Source organism: Kogia breviceps, chromosome 2 (genome assembly GCF_026419965.1).
Source record: "Kogia breviceps isolate mKogBre1 chromosome 2, mKogBre1 haplotype 1, whole genome shotgun sequence".
In the NCBI taxonomy this organism is placed as follows: domain Eukaryota; kingdom Metazoa; phylum Chordata; class Mammalia; order Artiodactyla; family Physeteridae; genus Kogia; species Kogia breviceps.
The window spans coordinates 72032732-72052509 of NC_081311.1; the positions used below are offsets into that span (position 1 = coordinate 72032732).

Consider the following 19778-nt stretch of genomic DNA (forward strand, 5'->3'; position numbering starts at 1 on the left):
TTAGAACATATGAAGAACAACCAAATGGAGATGAAGAATACAATAACTGAAATTAAAAATACACCAGATGGAATCAATAGTAGACTAAATGATATGGATGAATGGATCAGTGGTCTTGAAGACAGTAGTGGAAAAAATTGCTGCTGAACAGAAAAAAAAAAAACGAAAAGGAATAAGGACAGTTTAAGAGACCTCTGTATTCTTGTTATATGCGTCCAAGAAGAAGAAGAGAAAGACAAGGGGCCTGAGAAAATATTTGATGAAATAATAGCTGAGAACCTCCCTAACCAGGGAAAGGAAAGGGTGACTCAAGTCCAGAAAGCACAGAGTCTCACACAGGTTTAACCCAAAGAGGAACACACTAAGACACAGTGTAATCAAAATGACAAAAATTAAGAATAAAGAGCAAATATTAAAAGCAGCAGGGGAAAATCAACAAATAACATACAAGGGAACTCCTATAAGGCTACCAGCTGATTTTTCAGGAGAAACTCTGCAAGCCAGAAGGGAGAGGCACTATGTATTTAAAATGGTGAAAGGGGAAAACATACAACCAATAATACTCTACCCAACAAGGCTCTCCTTCAGAAATCAAAAGCTTTACAGACAAGCAAAAGCTAGAAGAATTCAGCACCACCAAACTAGATTTAAAACAAATGTTAAAGTAACTTCTCTAGGCAAAAAAGAAAAGCCCACAATTAGAAACAAGAAAATTATGCAGTGGAAAAGCTCACTGGTAAAGGAGTGAGCATACAGTAACATACAGTAAATGTATGAAATCATCCACACACAAAGCTAGTAGGTAGGTTAAAATACAAAAGTAGTAAAATCATCTGTATCCACAATGAGCAGTTAAGGGATATGCAAGATAATTAGTTATAAAATATGATTTAAAAAACAGTCATTGTAAAGGGAGGAGAGAACAAATGCAGGGTATTTAAAATGCATTTGAAATTAAGAGATCAGCAACTTAAAACAATCATGTATATATATAGACTGCTACACAAAAACCTCATGGTAACAACACACCAAAAATCTATAATAGATATACACACAAAAAATGAAATGGAATCCAAACATAACACTAAATATAGTTATAAAATCACAAGAGAAGGGAACAAAAGAAGAAAGGGGTAAAAGACCTTCAAAAACAAATCCAAAGCAATTAAGAAAATGTCAATAAGAACATACAAATCAATAGTTACCTTCAATGTAAACAGAATACAAGCTACAATCAAAAGACACAGACTGACTGAACGGATACAAAAATAAGACTGGTATATATGCTGCCAAGAAGAGACTCTCTACAGATCTAGAGACACACACAGACTGAAAGTGAGTGGATAGAAAAAGGTATTCCACAAAAATGGAAATCATAAGCTGGAGTAGCAATACTTATACCACAAAAAAAATACTTTAAAATAAAGACTGTTATAAGAGACAAAGAGGAACACTACATAATGATCAAGGGATCAATCCAAGAAGAAGATATAACGATTGTAAATACATATGCACTCAACATAGGAGCACCTCAATATATAAGGCAAATATTAACAAACATAAAAGAGAAATTGACAGTAACACAGTAACAATAGGGGACTGTAACACCCCACTTACATTGATGAACATATTATTTAGACAGAAAACCAATAAGGAAACACAGGCCTTCAATAACACATTAGACCAAATGGACTTAACTGATATTTACAGAGCATTCCACCCCAAAACAGCAGAATACTCATTCTTTTCAAGGCACATGGAATATTCTCCAGGTTAGATCACCCGCTAGCACACAAAATAAGCCTCAGTAAATTTAAGAAAGTTGAAATCATACCAAGCATCTTTACCGACTGTACCACAATGAGACTAGAAATCAACTACAAGAAAAAAAAACTGCAAAAAGCACAAACAAGTGGAGGCTAAACAATATGCTACTAAACAACCAAAGGATCACTGAAGAACTCAAAGAGGAAATAAAAAAATACCTAGAGACAAATGAGAACAAAAACATGACGATCCAAAACCTATGAGATGCAGCAAATACAGTTCTAAGAGGGAAGTTGATAGTGATATAAGCTTACTTCAGGAAACAAGAAAAATCTCAAATAAAGAACCTAACCTTACATCTAAAGCAACTAGAGAAAGAAGAACAAACAAAACCCAAACTTAGTAGAAGGAAAGAAATCATAAAGGTCAGAACAGAAATAAATGAAATGGAGACTAAAAAATAATTGAAAACACCAATGAAACGAAAAGCTGGTTCTTTTAAAAGATAAACAAAATTCATAAACCTTTAGCCAGACTCATCAATAAAAAAAGGGAGAGAGCCTATATCAATAAAATCAGAAATGAAAAAGAAGTTAGAACCAAGACCATAAAAAATACAAAGGATCATAAGAGACTAATATGAGCAGCTATATGCCAAAAAAAAAAAATAGACATTCTAGAAGAAATGGAAAAATTCTTAGGTACAATCTCCCAAGACTGAACCAGGAAGAAATAGAAAATATGGACAGAGCAATTACCAAGACTGAAATTGAATCAGTAATTAAGAAACTCTCAACAAACAAAAGTCCAGGACCACATAGTTTCACAGGCAAATTCTATCAAATATTTAGAGAAGAATTCACACCTATCCTTCTGAAACTATTCCAGAAAATTGCAGAGGACGGTACACTTTTGAACTCATTCTATGAGGCCACCATCATCCTGATACCAAAACCGACAAAGATATCACACACCAAAAGGAAATTTCAAGCCAGTATCACTGATGAACATAGATGCAAAAATCCTCAACAAAATACTAACACATTGAATCCAACAATACAATAAAAGCATCATACATCATGATCAAGTGGAATTTATCCCAGGGATGCAAAGATTTTTCAATATCTGTAGATCAATTTATGTGATGCACCACATTAACAAACTGAAGAAAAACGTATGATCATCTCAATAGATGCATAAAAAGCTTTTGATAAAATTCAACTCCATTTATGATAAAAACACTCCAAAAAAGTGGGCATAGAGGAAACATACCTTAACAAAATAAAGGTCATATATGACAAGCCCACAGCTAACATCATACTCAATTTTGAAAAGCTGAAAGATTCCCTCTAAGATCAGGAAAAAAAAAGGGATGTCCACTCTCACCACTTTTATTTAACATAGTTTTGGAAGTCCTAGCCATGACAATCAGTGATAAAGAAATAAAAGGAATCCAAATTGGAAAGGAAGAAGTAAAACAGTCACTGTCTGCAGATGACATGATACTATACATGGAAAATCCTAAAGATGCCACTAGAAAACTACTAGAGCTCATCAATGAATTCAGGAAAGTTGTAGGATACAAAATTAATACACAGAAATCCGTTGCACTTCTATACACTAACAACAAAATATCAGAAAGAAAAATTAAGCAAAAAATCCCACATACCTTTGCATCAAAAAGAATGAAATACCTAGGAATAAACCTACCTAAGGAGGCAAAAGACCTGTACTCTGAAAACTGTAAGATTCTGATGAAAGAAATTGAAGATGACACAAACAGATGGAAAGATACACCATGTTCTTGGACTGGAAGAATTAATACTGTTAAAATGACCATACTACCTAAGGTAATCTACAGATTCAATGCAATCCCTATTATATTACCAATGGCATTTTTTACAGAACTAGAACAAAAAATTTTTAAATTTGTATGGAAGCAGAAAAGACTCTGAATAGTCAAAAAATTCTTGAGAAAGAAGAACAAATATGGAGGAACCACTCTCCTTGACTTCAGACTATACTATAAACAGTCATTAGAACAGTAAGGTACTGGTACAAAAAGAGACACAAAGATCAATGAAACAGGTTAGAAAGCCCATAAATAAACCCATGTACTCATGGGCAATTAATCTAAAACATAGGAGGCAAGAATATCCAATGGAGAAAAGAGAATCTCTTCAATGAGTGTTGCTGAGAAAACTGATCAGCTACATGTAAAAGAATGAAATTAGAACATTCTCTAACACCAGATACAAAAGTAAACTCAAAATGGATTAAAGATCTAAATGTAAGACCGGATGAGGAAAACATAGGTAGAACAATCTTTGACATAAACCGTAGCAATGTATTTTTCGATACGTCTCCTAGAGTAATGGAAACAAAAGCAAAAATAAACAAATGGATCCTAATTAAACTTAAAAGCTTTTGCACAACAAAGAAAACCATAAAATGAAAAGACAACCTACAAAATGGGAGAATATATTTGCAATGGATGCTACCGACAAGGGCTTAATTTCCAAAATATTCAAACAGCTCATACAACTCAATTAAAAAAAAACTCCCCAAACCAAAAAAAACCAACCCAATCAAAAAATGGGCAGAAGACCTAAGCAGACATTTCTCCAAAGAAGACAAACAGATGGCCAACAGGCACATGCAAAGTTGCTCAACATCACTTGTAATTAAAGAAATGCAAATCAAAACTACAGTCAGGTATCACCTCACACTGGTCAGAATGGCCATCCTCAAAAAGTTTACAAATAATAAATGCTGGAGAGGGTGGGGGAAAAGGGAACCCTCCTACACTGTCAGTTAGAATGCAAATTGGTGCAGCCAGTATAGACAACAATATGGAGGTTCCTTAAGAAACTAAAAATAGAGTTACCATATGACCCAGTAATCCCACTCTTGGGCATATATCCAAAAAATACAAAAACTCTAATTCGAAAAGATACATACACCCCAGTGATCATAACAGCATTATTTACAATAGCCAAGACATGGAAGCAACCTAAATGTCTGTCGACAGATGAATGGATAAAGAAGATGTGGTATACACACACATACATACATATATTTATGTATACACACACATTTTGCATTCAAAATGGAATATTACTCAGCCATAAAAAAGAATGAAATAATGCCATTTGCAGCAACATGAATGGACCTAGAGATTATCATATAAAGTGAAGTAAGCCACACAGCAAAATATAAATATCATATGATATCACTTATATGTGGAATCCAAAACAAAGACACAGATGAACTGATTTATAAAACCAAGAAACAGAAACAGACTCACAGACATAGAAAACGAACTTATGATTGCCAAAGGGGAAAACGAACTTATGATTGCCAAAGGGGAAAAGGGGGAGGTATAAATTAGGAATTTGGGATTAGTAGATACACACTACTATATATAAAATACATAAACAACAAAAACTTACTGTATAGTACAGGGAACTATATTCAGTATATTTTAATACTGTATAATGGAAAAGAATCTGAAGTAGAATATACATATACTTATATATATATAAAACTAAATCACTTTGCTGTACACCTGAAACATTGTAAATCAGCTGTACTTCAATAAGAAAGCAAAAAATAAAAGTATTCAAGAAGTTAAACAAAATATGTAATAGTTATCAGCATTTTAAAAAAATGTACCTTAAATATCTCTTCTTTTAGTAGAATGTTGGCCTTCAAAACCTATGTTTCAATTTATCAATATATTTTATTTCTTTTATATTAAAATTTAAAAAATATTTTGATATATATGGCTCTTCTAATAAGCTACTGATTCTATAATATTTGAAGAGTAAAAGGTAGCTCATAAAAAAAATAGGAATACCTCATTTTAGGTCAACCAGATGGGACTAACTTTAGTATTAGTCATGTGAACAATCAAAAATTGACTAAAATGGGCTCCCCTGGTGGCGCAGTGGTTGAGAGTCCACCTGCCAATGTGGGGGACGTGGGTTCCTGCCCTGATCCAGGAAAATCCCACATCCTGCGGAGCGGCTAGTCCTGTGAGCCATGGCCACTGAGCCTGCGTGTCTGGAGCCTGTGCTCCGCAACGGGAGAGGCCACAACAGTGAGAGGCCCGCGTACCGTGAAAAAAAAAAAAAAAAAAAAAATTGACTGAAATGAAGGCTACTATTTTGAGAGCAGAAAAAAATATTTTGAGTACTTATTTTAATCTCCCACTTTTAATAAGTCACTTGTACATTCATTCAAACTTATACCCTAGGTAATTATGTCTCAGATTCTTCTTTATTATTGGGTCTGACTCCCAAATTCAGGTACTTTTATGCTGATACTTGATTAGATAGATAGATATTTTTAAATTGAAGTATAGTTGAGTTACAATTTTCATGTGTATAGCAAAATGATTCAGTTATACACACACACATATTCATTTTCAGATTTTCCATTATAGGTTATCATAAGATATTGAATATAGTTCCCTATGCTATACAGTAGGTCTTTGTTGTTTATCTATTTTATACATAGTAGTGTGTATCTGTTAATCCCAAACTCCTAATTTATCCCTCCCCTCCTTTCCCTTTTGGTAACCATAAGTTTGTTTTCTATGTCTGTGAGTCTGTTTCTGTTTTGTAAATAACTTCATTTGTGTCATATTTTAGATTCCACATATAAGTTATATCCTATGATACTTGTCTTTCTGTCTGACTTACTTCACTTAACATGATAATCTCTAGGTCCATCCATGTTGCTGCAAATGGCATTTCATTCTTTTTTATTGCCAAATAATATTCCATTTTGTGTGTATGTGGGTGTATACATATATACATATATATATACTCATATACAAGTATATAATATATATACTTATATTTTTTTTCTAAGACAGCAAAAAGTCCAGAGGAAAAGATTTGCTTTCTGTTTGTTTCCTGTTTTATTTTCTTCTATTTCTCTTTCTGTCTCTTTTTAACCTTCTGAGGGTTATTAGAACAGGTTTTAAGGATTCCCTCTTATTTATATTTATAGAATTTTTAGTTTCAGTAGGGGTTGTCCTGGGTATAACAACATGCATATTTGATTTATCACAGTCTGCTATTGTCAGCATTTTACCACTTAAAGTTTAGAAAGTTTACTTCCACTTAGGTCCTTTTACCCTCCCTACCTTTTAACTATCATTGTCTTAAGGATTTACTCCATATACTTTGAGTAGCATGACACTGTATTATAATTTTTGCTTTGATCATCAAAAATAATATAAGAACCTCATGAGCAGTAGGATTTTCTATTACATTTTGACATATTTTTTCCCATTCGGATGTTATTTCCACTTGAAGTTCAAAGTCTTCTATTACTATTTCCTTTCTGTTTAAGGAACTTCATTTAGTCATTCTTTTATGGTAGATTTGCTAACAATAAATTCTCTTAGTTTTCCTTTTTCTGAGAATGTTTTTATTTTCCATTCATTTTTGATATTTTCACCAGATACAGACTTTGCAGTTGAGTTCTTTTCTTTTAACACTTGAAAAATGTTGTGTCACTTGCTTCTGGCCTCCATGGTTTTAGATAAGAAATGGGCTTTCATTTAAGTTGGTGTTTTCTTATAAGTAGTATGTGACTTGGTTTGGTGTTGCTTAATTGGTATTTGTGTCATATTCTTTAGAACTTACTAGTTAGAGAATAGAGATAATGTAGAGATTTTCTGGTGTGATATAAATTCTAAACCATGTAGGCAGAAGATAGAAAATATGGTCAGTACTCATTCACTAAGAAACTCCTGTGTTATATTATTTTCCCTTTTGTGGGGAGAGCTCTACTTTCATGTTCCTGCATGAAAACATTTTGGTGGATGGGAGGTTACAGGAGAGTGGTGAGGTAAGGCGTGAGTAGTCTCAAAAAAAATGGAGAATTGAGAAACCGAAAATGTCCCAAAGAGGTTCATGAATTTGCAGTCTAGAATGTATTCCTTTCTAATGTTTTTGTTCTCTTAATCATCTCTGTTTGAACTGGCCTAGGTCATCCTTGTTTCTGAGAGCAGATTTTCATCGAGAAGAATTGTGCCCTCTATTTAAGGTCTAAGAGCTCTCTCTCGTTTAAAGAGTTACAGCAAAGGCAATGATGAGATGGTAAAAGCAAGGGAAGACGTACAAATAAGATCCTGTTAACTTTCTTCTTGGGGATGCACACTCCAATTCCCATGACCTCTTTGAAATTCTCAACTGAGTTTGTTTAAAAGTTCTTTTCTTCAGTTGTGTTCAATTTGCAAGCAGAATTTAGTGGCAATATAGAAGACAGGATGTATGATTGAAGAATTAAAAAAGGATTTTCATTCTTAGAAAACACTGTAGCAATAAAAGGCATTAGACATAGAGAAAAATCAGGATGTGACTATAAGGCCCACTTCTACAGATTCAGGAAAGATTTAAGGCAGTGCAGAGTAGACTCAGGTAGAATTAACAAAAGGGCTTCTCAGAATCATCAGTGCATTGTGCTACAGTTTTCTTATCCAAGGACCAAAGTATAAAAGGATCTATCTCAAAAAAGACTTACGGGTGAGGCTTTTGGAACATGGTGTGAATCCCAATTATACTCATAGGAAATGCATAAAGGATTTAAGAAGGCTGTGTGAAAGAAAACTCTACAACTAGCTTGGACTTAAAGGGCCAGAAATGATTTATAATAAAAGGAGGGTCTCTGGGCTTTGAAAGTTCTATGATGAGGAAGCAGAATAATAGATACTCAGGAATAAAAAATTATATATTTTAAAATTTTTTATCAATTTTACTGAGGATATATACATGCATATATATACACACACAGACACACATCTATATAAACCCCATATACTATCTATCTATATATACATATATACATAATTGTATATTCACTGAGTTTTGACAAATGTGTATACCCATGTAACTGCCACCATAATCAAGATGTAAAACATTTCCATTTTCCTAAAAAACTTATTTCACTAGCTAATCTCCATCCATTCCTGTTCTCATGTTACTACTGTCTCATTTATACCAATACTGATGAAATCTAACTTTTCTAGAGTATCATATGAATAGAAATAATAAATTTTATATAAACTTTCATAAAAATGGAATCATACAGTATTGACTGGCTTTACCTGGCTTTTTAAAAAATCACTATGATGGGGGAGAGAAATCAAGATGGCAGGGTAGAAGGACACAGAACTTACCTCCCCTAAATGAACACATCAAAAAATACACGTACATGTGGATCAATTCTTGCTGAAAACTAACTGGAGACTGGCAAAATGATTCCTGTACAACCAAAGCTGTAAGAAAGATCCACAGGGAAACTGGTAGGAAGGGAAGAGAAGTAATGAGGTCTGTGTGCCCCTGGGAAGGGACTCAGAGGAAAAGGGAAATTACATGGGTGGAGACCCTCCCTGGAGAGTGAGCCATTTGAGCCACATATTGGGTGCCTCAGCCCTGGGGTTCTACGAAAGGAAGATGAACCCTTTTGACTGGTTGGAAGGCCAGTGGGACTAACAAGAGGACTGTGGGAAGCCTGGACACTGCTCATAAGGAGCACATGAATGCTTGCCTGCTCCCAAAGCAGGGCAGAGGGGGTTGACTGAAATTGAAACTGTGCAGGTGGCTGACTTATTTCCCATGACCTATCCGGTGCAAGCCCTAACTTGAGCTGACCACCTGCTCTAGCACCCTTTGCCTCTTGTCACAGGTTCAAACTGGAGTGATGGCTGCCACAACCAAAGAAAAAGCTTGGCTGGCTGTGTGATGCTGAGGCAGCTCAGACCCTAAGCGGCATCTGAACAGGGAGGGGGAAGCCATTACAGGTGACTGCATAAATGTCACATTAGAGGCAGTCCAGATCTTTGACAGAGCCTAGACTGCCACAGCCCATGCCTTGACCTTTGCTGAATACCCACATCTGGCCCTCTTGCTCTAGCAATACTCCCCTCTGGGACAAGGGTGCCTGTGCTAGAAGGAGAAGAGCACACAGTTAAAGGGAACTGAGCCATCTTAGACCCAACCCTCAGGCCTTCTGCTCCAGCAACTTGGGGCCTGCCCCCTGCCCACCTCCTGCACTGGGGGTGCATAGGTGATGGCCACTGAGTTGTGGGGATGCCTGGCCTCATACCTGGCTCTGGTCCTATCCCTTCAATCTCCAGCACCACCTCTTACCAAGGTAACAGCTGCCAGCACACCCTGAGAAAAGACGTTACTTGTGCTCAATTCAAATCCAGCTGTCCCACCAAAGCCAGTGGGCACACGCAGACTATCTAGAGATGCTCCCACATAAGGATCCCACTTCAAGACCACCATAGTTAACTATTTCACCTAATTTCATAGAGACAGAGAAAGATAAGCAAAATGAGAAGGCAGAGAAATTTGTCTTAATTCAAAGAGCAAGAATAAAAACCACTGGAAAAACAGCTCATGAAAGAGAAATAAACAATTTACCAGATAAAGAATTAAAAACATTAGTAATAAGAATTGTAACTGAATTAAGAAAAAGAATAAATGAACACAGTAAGAATTTTAACAAGGAACAAGAAAATATAAAAAAGAACCAATCAGAACTAAAGGATACAATAACTGAAATGAAAAACACACGGAGTGAAGAGCAGACAAGGTGATTCAAAGAATGCATAAGTGATCTAAAAGACAGAATAATGCAAATCACACGTGCAGAACAGCAAAAACAAAAAATGAAAACAGTTTAAGGGGTCTTTGCAATAACATCAAATGTACCAACATTTGCATTATAGAGGTCCCTGAAGGAGAAGAGACAGAAGGGTTTCAAAAATGTATTTAATGAAATTATGGTTGAAAACTTCCCAAGGCTGAATAAGGTAACAGATATCCAGGTACAGGAAACACAAAGGGTCCCAAACAAGATGAACCCAAACAAAACCACTCCAAGACACATCATAATTAAAATGGCAAAAGTTAAAAATAAAGAGAGAGGGCTTCCCTGGTGGCGCGGTGGTTGGGAGTCTGCCTGCCGATGTGGGGGAACGCGGGTTTGTGCCCTGGTCCTGGAGGATCATGCATGCCACGGAGCAGCTGGGCCCGTGAGCCATGGCCACTGAGCCTGCGCGTCCGGACCCTGTGCTCTGCGGCGGGAGAGGCCACAGCAGTGAGAGGCCTGCGTACCGCAAAAAAAATAAAAATAAAAAAAAAAATAAAAAAAAAAAATAAAAAAAAATAAAGAGAGAATTCTAAAGGCAGCAAGAGAAAAAGAGTCAAATACAAGGTAACCACCCAGAAGTCTATGAGCTGGTTTATCTGTGGAAATGCTGCAGGTCAGAAGGGAGTGGCATAATATATTTAAAGCATCAAAAGGGAAAAACCTTCAACCCAGGATACTCTACCCAGCAAGGTTATCACTTAGGACTGAAGGAGAAATAAAGAACTTTTCAGATAAGTAAAACTAAAAGAGTTCATCGATACTAACTTGACCCTAAAAGATATGTTAAAGGGTCTTCTGCAAGTGGAAAAGGAAAGGCCATAACAAGAAATAAGAATCTATAGGAAAGAAAAATCCCACGAGTAAAGCCAAATATATAGTAAAAGCTGAAGATCAAACAATTAAATCAGCTAATACAAACATTAAAAAGTTGTAAAATCAAGTATAACTATAATAATCAGTAAAGGGATAAACATGAAGATATAAAATATAACATCAAAAACACAAAGGGTGGGGGGCTTCCCTGGTGGTGCAGTGGTTGAGAGTCCACCTGCCAATGCAGGGGACACGGGTTCGTGCCCCGGTCTGGGAAGATCCCACATGCCGCGGAGTGGCTAGGCCCATAAGCCATGGCCGCTGAGCCTGTGTGTCCGGAGCCTGTGCTCCGCAATGGGAGAGGCCACAATAGTGAGAGGCCCATGCGTACCTCAAAAAAAAAAAAAAAAAACCAAAAAAAACACAAAGTGTGGGGGAATGAAGTTAAAAAGCTCTTTTAGAATTTGTTTGAACTTAAAGCACTACCTGTTTAAAACAAATAGATATAGTTATAGGTCAACATATATGAACCCTAAGGTAAACACAAATAAAAAGCCTATAACAGATATATAAAAACAAGAGAAAAAAGAACACAGCACACCACTAAAGGAAAAATCAATCAAACCACAAGAAACAAAAAAAGAAGAATTGGAAAGAACTACAGAAGCAAACAGAAAACAAGATATAAAGTGGCTGTAAGTACATATCTATCAATAATTACTTCAAATGTCAATGAACTAAATGCTTCAATGAAAAGGCATAGGGTGGTTGACCGGATAAAAAAAACAAGACCCATATATATGCTGCTTACAAGAGACTCGCTTCAGAACTAAAGACACACACAGACTGAAAGTGAACAGATGGAAAAAGATATTTCATCCAAATGGAAAGGACAGAGAAAGTGGTGGTAGTAATACTCTCATCAGACAAAATAAACTTTAAAACAAAGGCCATGATAAAAGACAAAGAAGGGCATTACATACTGATAAAGGGATCAATTCAAGAAGAGGATATACTTGTTAACATACGTTACCAAATACAGGAGAACCTAAATCTATAAAGTAAATATTAACAGACATAAAGGGAGAACTAGGCAGCAATACAATAGTAGGTGACTTACCTACTATTACATCACTGGACAGGTCATCACTGGACAGGTCATCAAGACAGAAAATCAATAAGGCAACAATGGTCTTAAATGACACAATAGATCAGTTGGACTTAATCAACGTCTAGAAGAAAACATTCCATCCCAAAACAGCAGAATACACTTTCTTATCAAGTCACATGAAACATTCTTCAGGATAGATACATACTAGGCCATAAAACAAGTCTCAACAAATTTAAGAGGATAGAAATTATATCAAGCTTTTTTTCTGACCACAATAGTATGAAACTAGAAATCAATTACAGGAAGAAAAATGGGAAAAGCACTAACATGTGGAGATTAAACAACATGCTACCAAAAAACCAATGGGTCAATGAAAATATCAAAGAGGAAATAAAAAAATACTTTGAGAGAAGTGAAAGTGAAAATACAACTTTCCAAAATCTGGGACGTAGGAAAAGCAGTTCTAAGAGGGAAGTTTACAGCAATGCAGGCCAATCTCGAGAAACAAGAAAAACTCAAAACTTAACCCTCCTTCTCAAGGAATTAGAAAAAGAAGAACAAAGCTCAAAATCAGCAGAAAGAATGAAATAATAAAGATCAGTGAGGAACTAAATATATTGGAGACCAATCAATCAATAAAAGATCAATAAAATCAAGAGCTGTTTCTTTGAAAAGATAAAACAATATTGATAAATCTTTACCCAGACTCACCAAGAATAAAAGAGAGAAGACCCCAAATAAATAAAATAAGAAATGAAAGAGGAGAACAAAACATTGATACCACAGAAATACAAAAAAAAAATCATAAGAGAATACTACAAACAATTATATGCCAACAAATTGGACAGCCTAGAAGATATAGACAAATTTCTAGAAACAAACAACTTTCCAAGACTGAATCAGGAAGAAATAAACAAGCTGAACAGACCAATCTCTACTAGTGAAATTGAATGTGTATTTTAAGAACTCCCAGCAAACAAAAGACCGGGACTGAACAGTTTCACAAGGGAATTCTGTGAAACATAAAAAGAAGAGCTAACACTCACCCTTCTCAAACTATTCCAAAAAGTTGAAGAGAATGGAACACTCCGAAATTCATTCTACAAGGCCACCATTACCTGCATACCAAAGCCAAAGAGACACTACAAGAAAAAAGAAAGAAAGAAAGAAAGAAAGAAAGAAAGAAAGAAAGAAAGAAAGAAAGAAAGAAAGAAAGAAAGAAAGAAAGAAAGAAAATTACAGGCCAATATCTTTGATGAATATAAATACAAAAATTCTCAACAAAATATCAGCAAATGGAATTCAACAATATATAAAAAGGATCATACACCATGATGCAGTGGGATTTATTCCAGGGATGCAAGGTTAGTTCAATATTCTCAAATCAATCAATGTGATACACCACATTAACAAAAGGAAGGCTAAAAATCACACAATCATCTTGATAGATGCAGAAAAAATATTTGACAAAATTCAACATCTATTTGCAATAAAACTCTCTTCAAAGTGGGTAAGGAGGGAACATATCTCAAAATAATTAAGGCCACTTATGACAAACCCACAGCAAATATCACACTCAACTGTAAAAAGATGAAAGATTTTCCTCTAAAATCAGGAATAAGACAAGGATGCCCACTCTCACCACTTCTATTTAATATAGTATTAGAAGTGCTAGCCATAGCAATCAAACAAGAAATAAAAGGCATTCAAATTGGAAGGGAAAAAGTAAAACAGTCACTATTTACAGAGGACAGGACACCATATATAGAAAACCCTGAAGTCTCCACCAAAAACACTATTAGTATTAATAAATGAATTCAGTAAAGTTGCAGGATACAAGATTGATATACAGAAATGTGTTGCTTTTATGTACACTAGTAATTACTATCAGAAAGAAATTAAGGAAACAATCCTATTTACCATCACATCAAAAAGAATAAAATACCTAGGAATAAACTTAACTAAGGAAGTGAAAGACCTATACTCTGAAAACTACAAAACAGTGATGAAGGAATTTGAAAATGGTACAAAAAAATGGAAAGATATTCCGTGTTCTTGGATTGGAAGAATTAATATTGTCACAATACTACCATACTACCCCAAGCAATGTACAGATTTAATGTAATCCTTATTAAAAATACCCATGACATTTTTCACAGAACTAGAACAAATAATCTTAAAACATATATGGAACCACAAAAGACCCAGAATTGCCAAAGCAAACTTAAGAAAAAAAGAACAAAGCTGGATGTATCACGGTCCATATCTTCAAACTGTACCACAAAGCTGCAGTAATCAAAATAGCATGGTACTGACACAAAAACAGACATACAGATCAATGGAACAGAATAGGGAGTCCAGAAATAAACCCACATTCTTATGGTCATTTTATCTAAAACAAAGGAGCCAAGAAGGTACAAAGAAAAGATAGTCACTTCAATAAGTGATGCTGGGGAAACTGGACAGATACCTATAAAAGAATAAGATTAGAACATTTCCTCATACCATATACAAAAATAAACTCAAAATGAATTAAAGACCTAAATGTAAGACTGCATACTATAAAACTCATAGAAGAAAATATAGGCAGAACACTCTGACATAAATCACAACAATATTTTTTGGATCCATTTCCTAGAGTAAAACAAAAATAAACAGATTAGACCTAATTAAACTTAAAAGCTTTTGTACAGCAAAGGAAACCACCGCCAAAACAAAAAGAAAATGTAAGGAAATATTTGCAAATGATATGACCGATAAGGGGTTAATATCCAAAATATATAAACAGCCCATACAACTCAAGATCAAAAAACCAAATAACCTGATTAATAAATGGTCAGAAGATCTGAAGAGACATTTTTCCAAAGAAGATATGCAGATGGCCAACAGGCACATGAAAACTACTGAAAATCACAAATCATCAGAGAAATGCAGATCAAAAGTGCAATGAGATATTACCTCACACATGTCAAAATGGCTATCATCAAAAAGAACACAAATAACAAATGTTGGTGAGGATGTGGAGAGAAGGGACCTCTAGTGCACTGTTGCTCGGATTGTAAATTGGTATAGCCACTATGGAAAACAGTATGGAGGTTCTTCAAAAAACTAAAAGTAGAACTACCATATGATTCAACAATCACTGCTGGATATATGTCTGAAAAAACGAAAACACTAATTCAGAAAGATACATGCACCCCAATGTTCACAGCAGCATTATTTACAATAGCCAAGATATGGAAGCAAACCTAAGTGCCCATCAAGAGAAGAATGCATAATGATGTGGTATATGTATACAATGGAATACTACTCAGCCATAAAAAAGAATGAAATTCTGCTATTTGCAACAACCTGGATGGACCTAGAGAATATTATTCTTAGTGAAATAAGTCAGACAGACAAAGAAATACTCTGTTATCACTTACACGTGGAATCTAAAAAAAATAGAATGAATGTATATAACAAAACAGACTGAAAGATATAGCAAACAAACTTGTGGTTACCAGTGGGGTAAGGAAAGGGGGAGGGGAAAGATAGAAATGTAATTAAGAGACACAAATACTATGTATAAAATAAATAAGCAATAGGATATATTGCTCAGAGCAGGGAAATACAGCCATTATTTTGTAATAACTTTAAATGGAGTAAAATCTATAAAAACATCAAATCACTATGTTGTACACCTGAAACGAATATAATATTTAAAATCAACTGTATTTCAGTTAAAAGTAAATAAATAAAATAAGAAATCACTTTAATGGTTTGAGATGTATCACATTTTTTCATGTATCAGTTTCATCTATTCACTAAATACCTACATTGCTGAATAAATTCTATAGATTTTAGGAAATTGTATTGTCCACTCATCCAGGAGTTTATAGTTGTTCTGTTTCCAGTTTGGGGTTACTATGAATTATAGCAGCTATGAACATTAATGCATAAATATTTGTGTGGACATGTGATTTTCTCTCTTTTGGGTAAATGCCTTAGCGTTGAATCACTTAGCCATAATATAAGTGTATAACTATCTTCAAAAGACAGTGCCAAAGTGTGCAAAATTTTACATTCTGACCAGCAATGTATGAAATTTCTAATTGTTACACCCCAATTTGTTGTTGTTGGTCTTTATAACATTAGTTTTAGTATAGTGTTATCTCACTGTGCTCTTAATTTTCACTTTCCTAGTGACATAAAATTCAGCATCTTTTCATGTGCTATTTGTCATATAATTATTGAATTCTAATTTTTTACACATTTTGGATACACATACTTTTTCATATATATGCAGGGTGAATATTTTCTTTCAGTTTGTGTCTTGCATTTTCATTTCCTTAATAATGCCTTTCAAAGAGCAAAGTTTTTAATTTTGAAGAAGTCCTATTTAACAAGTGATTTTTTAATGTTGTGCTTACAGAAACACATCTAAGGAATCTTGAACTACATCAATGATGAAAATATTCTATGTTTTATTCTAAATATATTATAGCTGTGAATAGCAATGATTAATTTTGAGTTAACTGCATTGCATGGTGCATAATAAGTGTAAAGGTACCTTTTTTGATACAGCAGTATCCATATGTTCAAAAGACTATCTTTTTCCCCATTAAATTACCTTCTCTCCTTTCCCCATGAAAGATCCTTAGGTTAAAAAAACCCACAAACTTGACCACATATATTTAGTTAAATTATGGACAATTTTTCCCCAAATTAATTGACCCTTTACACTTAGGTCTATTTCTGGACTCACCAGTTTGTTCCATTGGACTGCTTATCTATTTTTATGTCAATATAACACTATCTTTATCATTATAGATATAAAATACATTTAAAAATCAGATACTATAAGTTCTCAAATTTTGCTGTTCTTACTCAAAATTGTTTTGCCTATTCCACATGAATTTTGTAATGTGCTTGGTAATTTCTACTAAAAGAAAATCACTTCTTGGGATTATGATTGAGATTACTTTGAATTTTTAGATTACTTTGGGGATAAATTACATCATAACAATTTTGAGTCTTCCAACACATGAATATTATATATCTGGCATGTACCAAGTTCTTTTAAAATTTCTCCTAACAACATTTTGTAATATTCAGTGTATAAGACTCATACTAATTTGTTAAATGTAGCTTTCTACATGTTTAATTTTGACATTATGATAAATTATCTTTAATTCAATTCCCCACTTTATTGTTAGTATACAGAAACACATTTGATTTTTCATAAATTGATCTTGTAACATCTGATTCTGCTAGACATTTTAGTTCTGGTAGCCGTTTTCTAGATTTGTTAGTATATTCTACACATAGGTACAAATCATCTGTGAGTAGAGAATTGACTTCTTTCTTTTTATTTTGTAACCCTTTAAGAAATTTTTCTTCTGTTGCCCTGTTTAAGAACTCCAGTTCAATCCTGAATAGAAGTAGTGAACACAGATCTCTTGCCTTGTCTTAATATACAAGAATAACACTGTCTTTCACTTATAAGTATGATGTCACCTGTAAGGTTTTTGTATATGACTTTTATCAGGTTAAGGATGTTCCTTTCCTTTATATTATTACCTTATTGAGAATTTTTCTAACAACTTGATGTTAAATTTTGTCAGATGCATTTTTAAAATCTAGTCACTCATTATATTTTTCTCTTGTATGCTGTTAATTTAGTGAACTGAGTTTAATGAATTAAAAAAAATATTGAACAACCTTGTTTTCCTATGATAAAATTCCTTAATTATAACATTTTCCATTTTACATATCACTGACTTCAATTTGCTAACATTTTGTTATTGGTTTTTGCTTTTATATAATAAGCAATTGTGGCCTGAAGTTTCCTTGCAAAACCTTTATGTGGTTTTGGAAGCAGGGTTATACTTGTCTCATAAACTGGGTTGGAAAAAATGATTGTATAGATTGTTATTGTTTCTTCCCTAAATGTCTGACATTCACCAGCACAACATCTAGCCGGAAGTTTATTTTGTAAGAAAAAATTTTACTTATAAAATTTAAAGAGATATAGGGCTACTTATTAATAGATATCAGGCTTTAACAGACTATTGGAAGGCTTATGTTTGTTTAAGAAATTGTCTATTTTATCTAAACTGCTGCATGTGTTGTAATTAAGTTTTTCATACTATTCTCTATCTTATTTTTAATATTTTTACTGCCTATAGTGATGTATCGTCTTTAATTTCTGATACCAGTCATTTTTATCCTTGCTCTTATTTTCCTGATCAGTCTGGATAGGAATTTGTCAATTTCATTGGTCTTTACATAGACCTTAAAACTTTGTGCTTCATTGTTTTTTTATTTCTCTTTTGTTTTAAATTTCCTTCATTTCTGTTTTTATATTTTTATTCCACTACATCTGTTTCTTTTGAATTTAATTTTCCCTACCTTTTCTAGTTATAACGTGGAAGGTTAAATTTTTCTTCTGACATCTTTATACAGGCATACCTCATTTTATTGCACTTCTCAGATACTGCATTTTTCTCACATTTAAGGTTTGTGGTGACCTATATCGAGCAAGTCCCTTGGTACCATTTTTCCAACAGCATTTGCTCACTTCATATCTCTGTGTCACATTTTGGTAATTCTTGCAATATTTTAAACTTTTTCATTATCATTATACTTGTTCTGGTGATCTGTGATCAGTTATCTTTCATGTTACTACCATGAATCACTGAAGGCTCAGATGATGGTTAGCAGTTTTTAGCTAGAAAATATTTTTAATTAAGGTATGTAAATACATTTTTTAGACATAATGCTATTGTACTATGTAATAGTCTATAGTATATTGCAAACCTAAGTTTTATATGTACTGGGAAACCACAAATTCAAGTGACTCACTTTATAGTGATATTTGCTTTATCATGATGGTCTGGAACCAAACTTGCAATTTCTCTGAGGTATGCCTGTACTGTGTTATTTCTGTCTGGTTGCTTTGGGATTTCTTCTTTATCTTTCAGTTTTCAAAAAGTTAATTATTATATGTCTTGGCATGGATTTTTTGGGGGGTTGAACTCTACTTTAGGTTTGCTTAGCTTCTTGAATCTGTATGTTTATGTGGGTTATTGTCTCACAGGTCCCTGAGACTCTTTTATTTTCACCCTATTTCCTCACTGTCCAGACTGGGTAAATTCTATTGCTCTGTCTTCAAGTTCACTGATTCTACTCTCTATCATTCCCATTCTATTACTGTGTGTATAGTGAGTATTTTTTAATGTCACATAATTTTCAGTTCTCCAATTTCCATTGGTTCTTTTTAAAAAAATAAATTTCTATTTCCATGCTGAGATTTTAATTTTTCATTTGTTTCAAGAGAATTTGTAACTTCTCATTGAAGCATTTTTATGGTGGTTGCTTTGCAATCCTTGTCAAATTGTTCTGGCATCTGATTCATCTTATGCTG

At 34.0% G+C, this 19778-nt stretch overlaps 1 long non-coding RNA gene across 5 annotated transcripts in view; it reads right to left on the reverse strand.

Annotated features, from left to right (window-relative positions):
• Positions 1–19778, reverse strand: part of LOC136793555 (uncharacterized) — a 462713-nt gene that overhangs the window by 26311 nt on the left and 416624 nt on the right. The gene's annotated exons all lie outside the window — the stretch shown is intronic.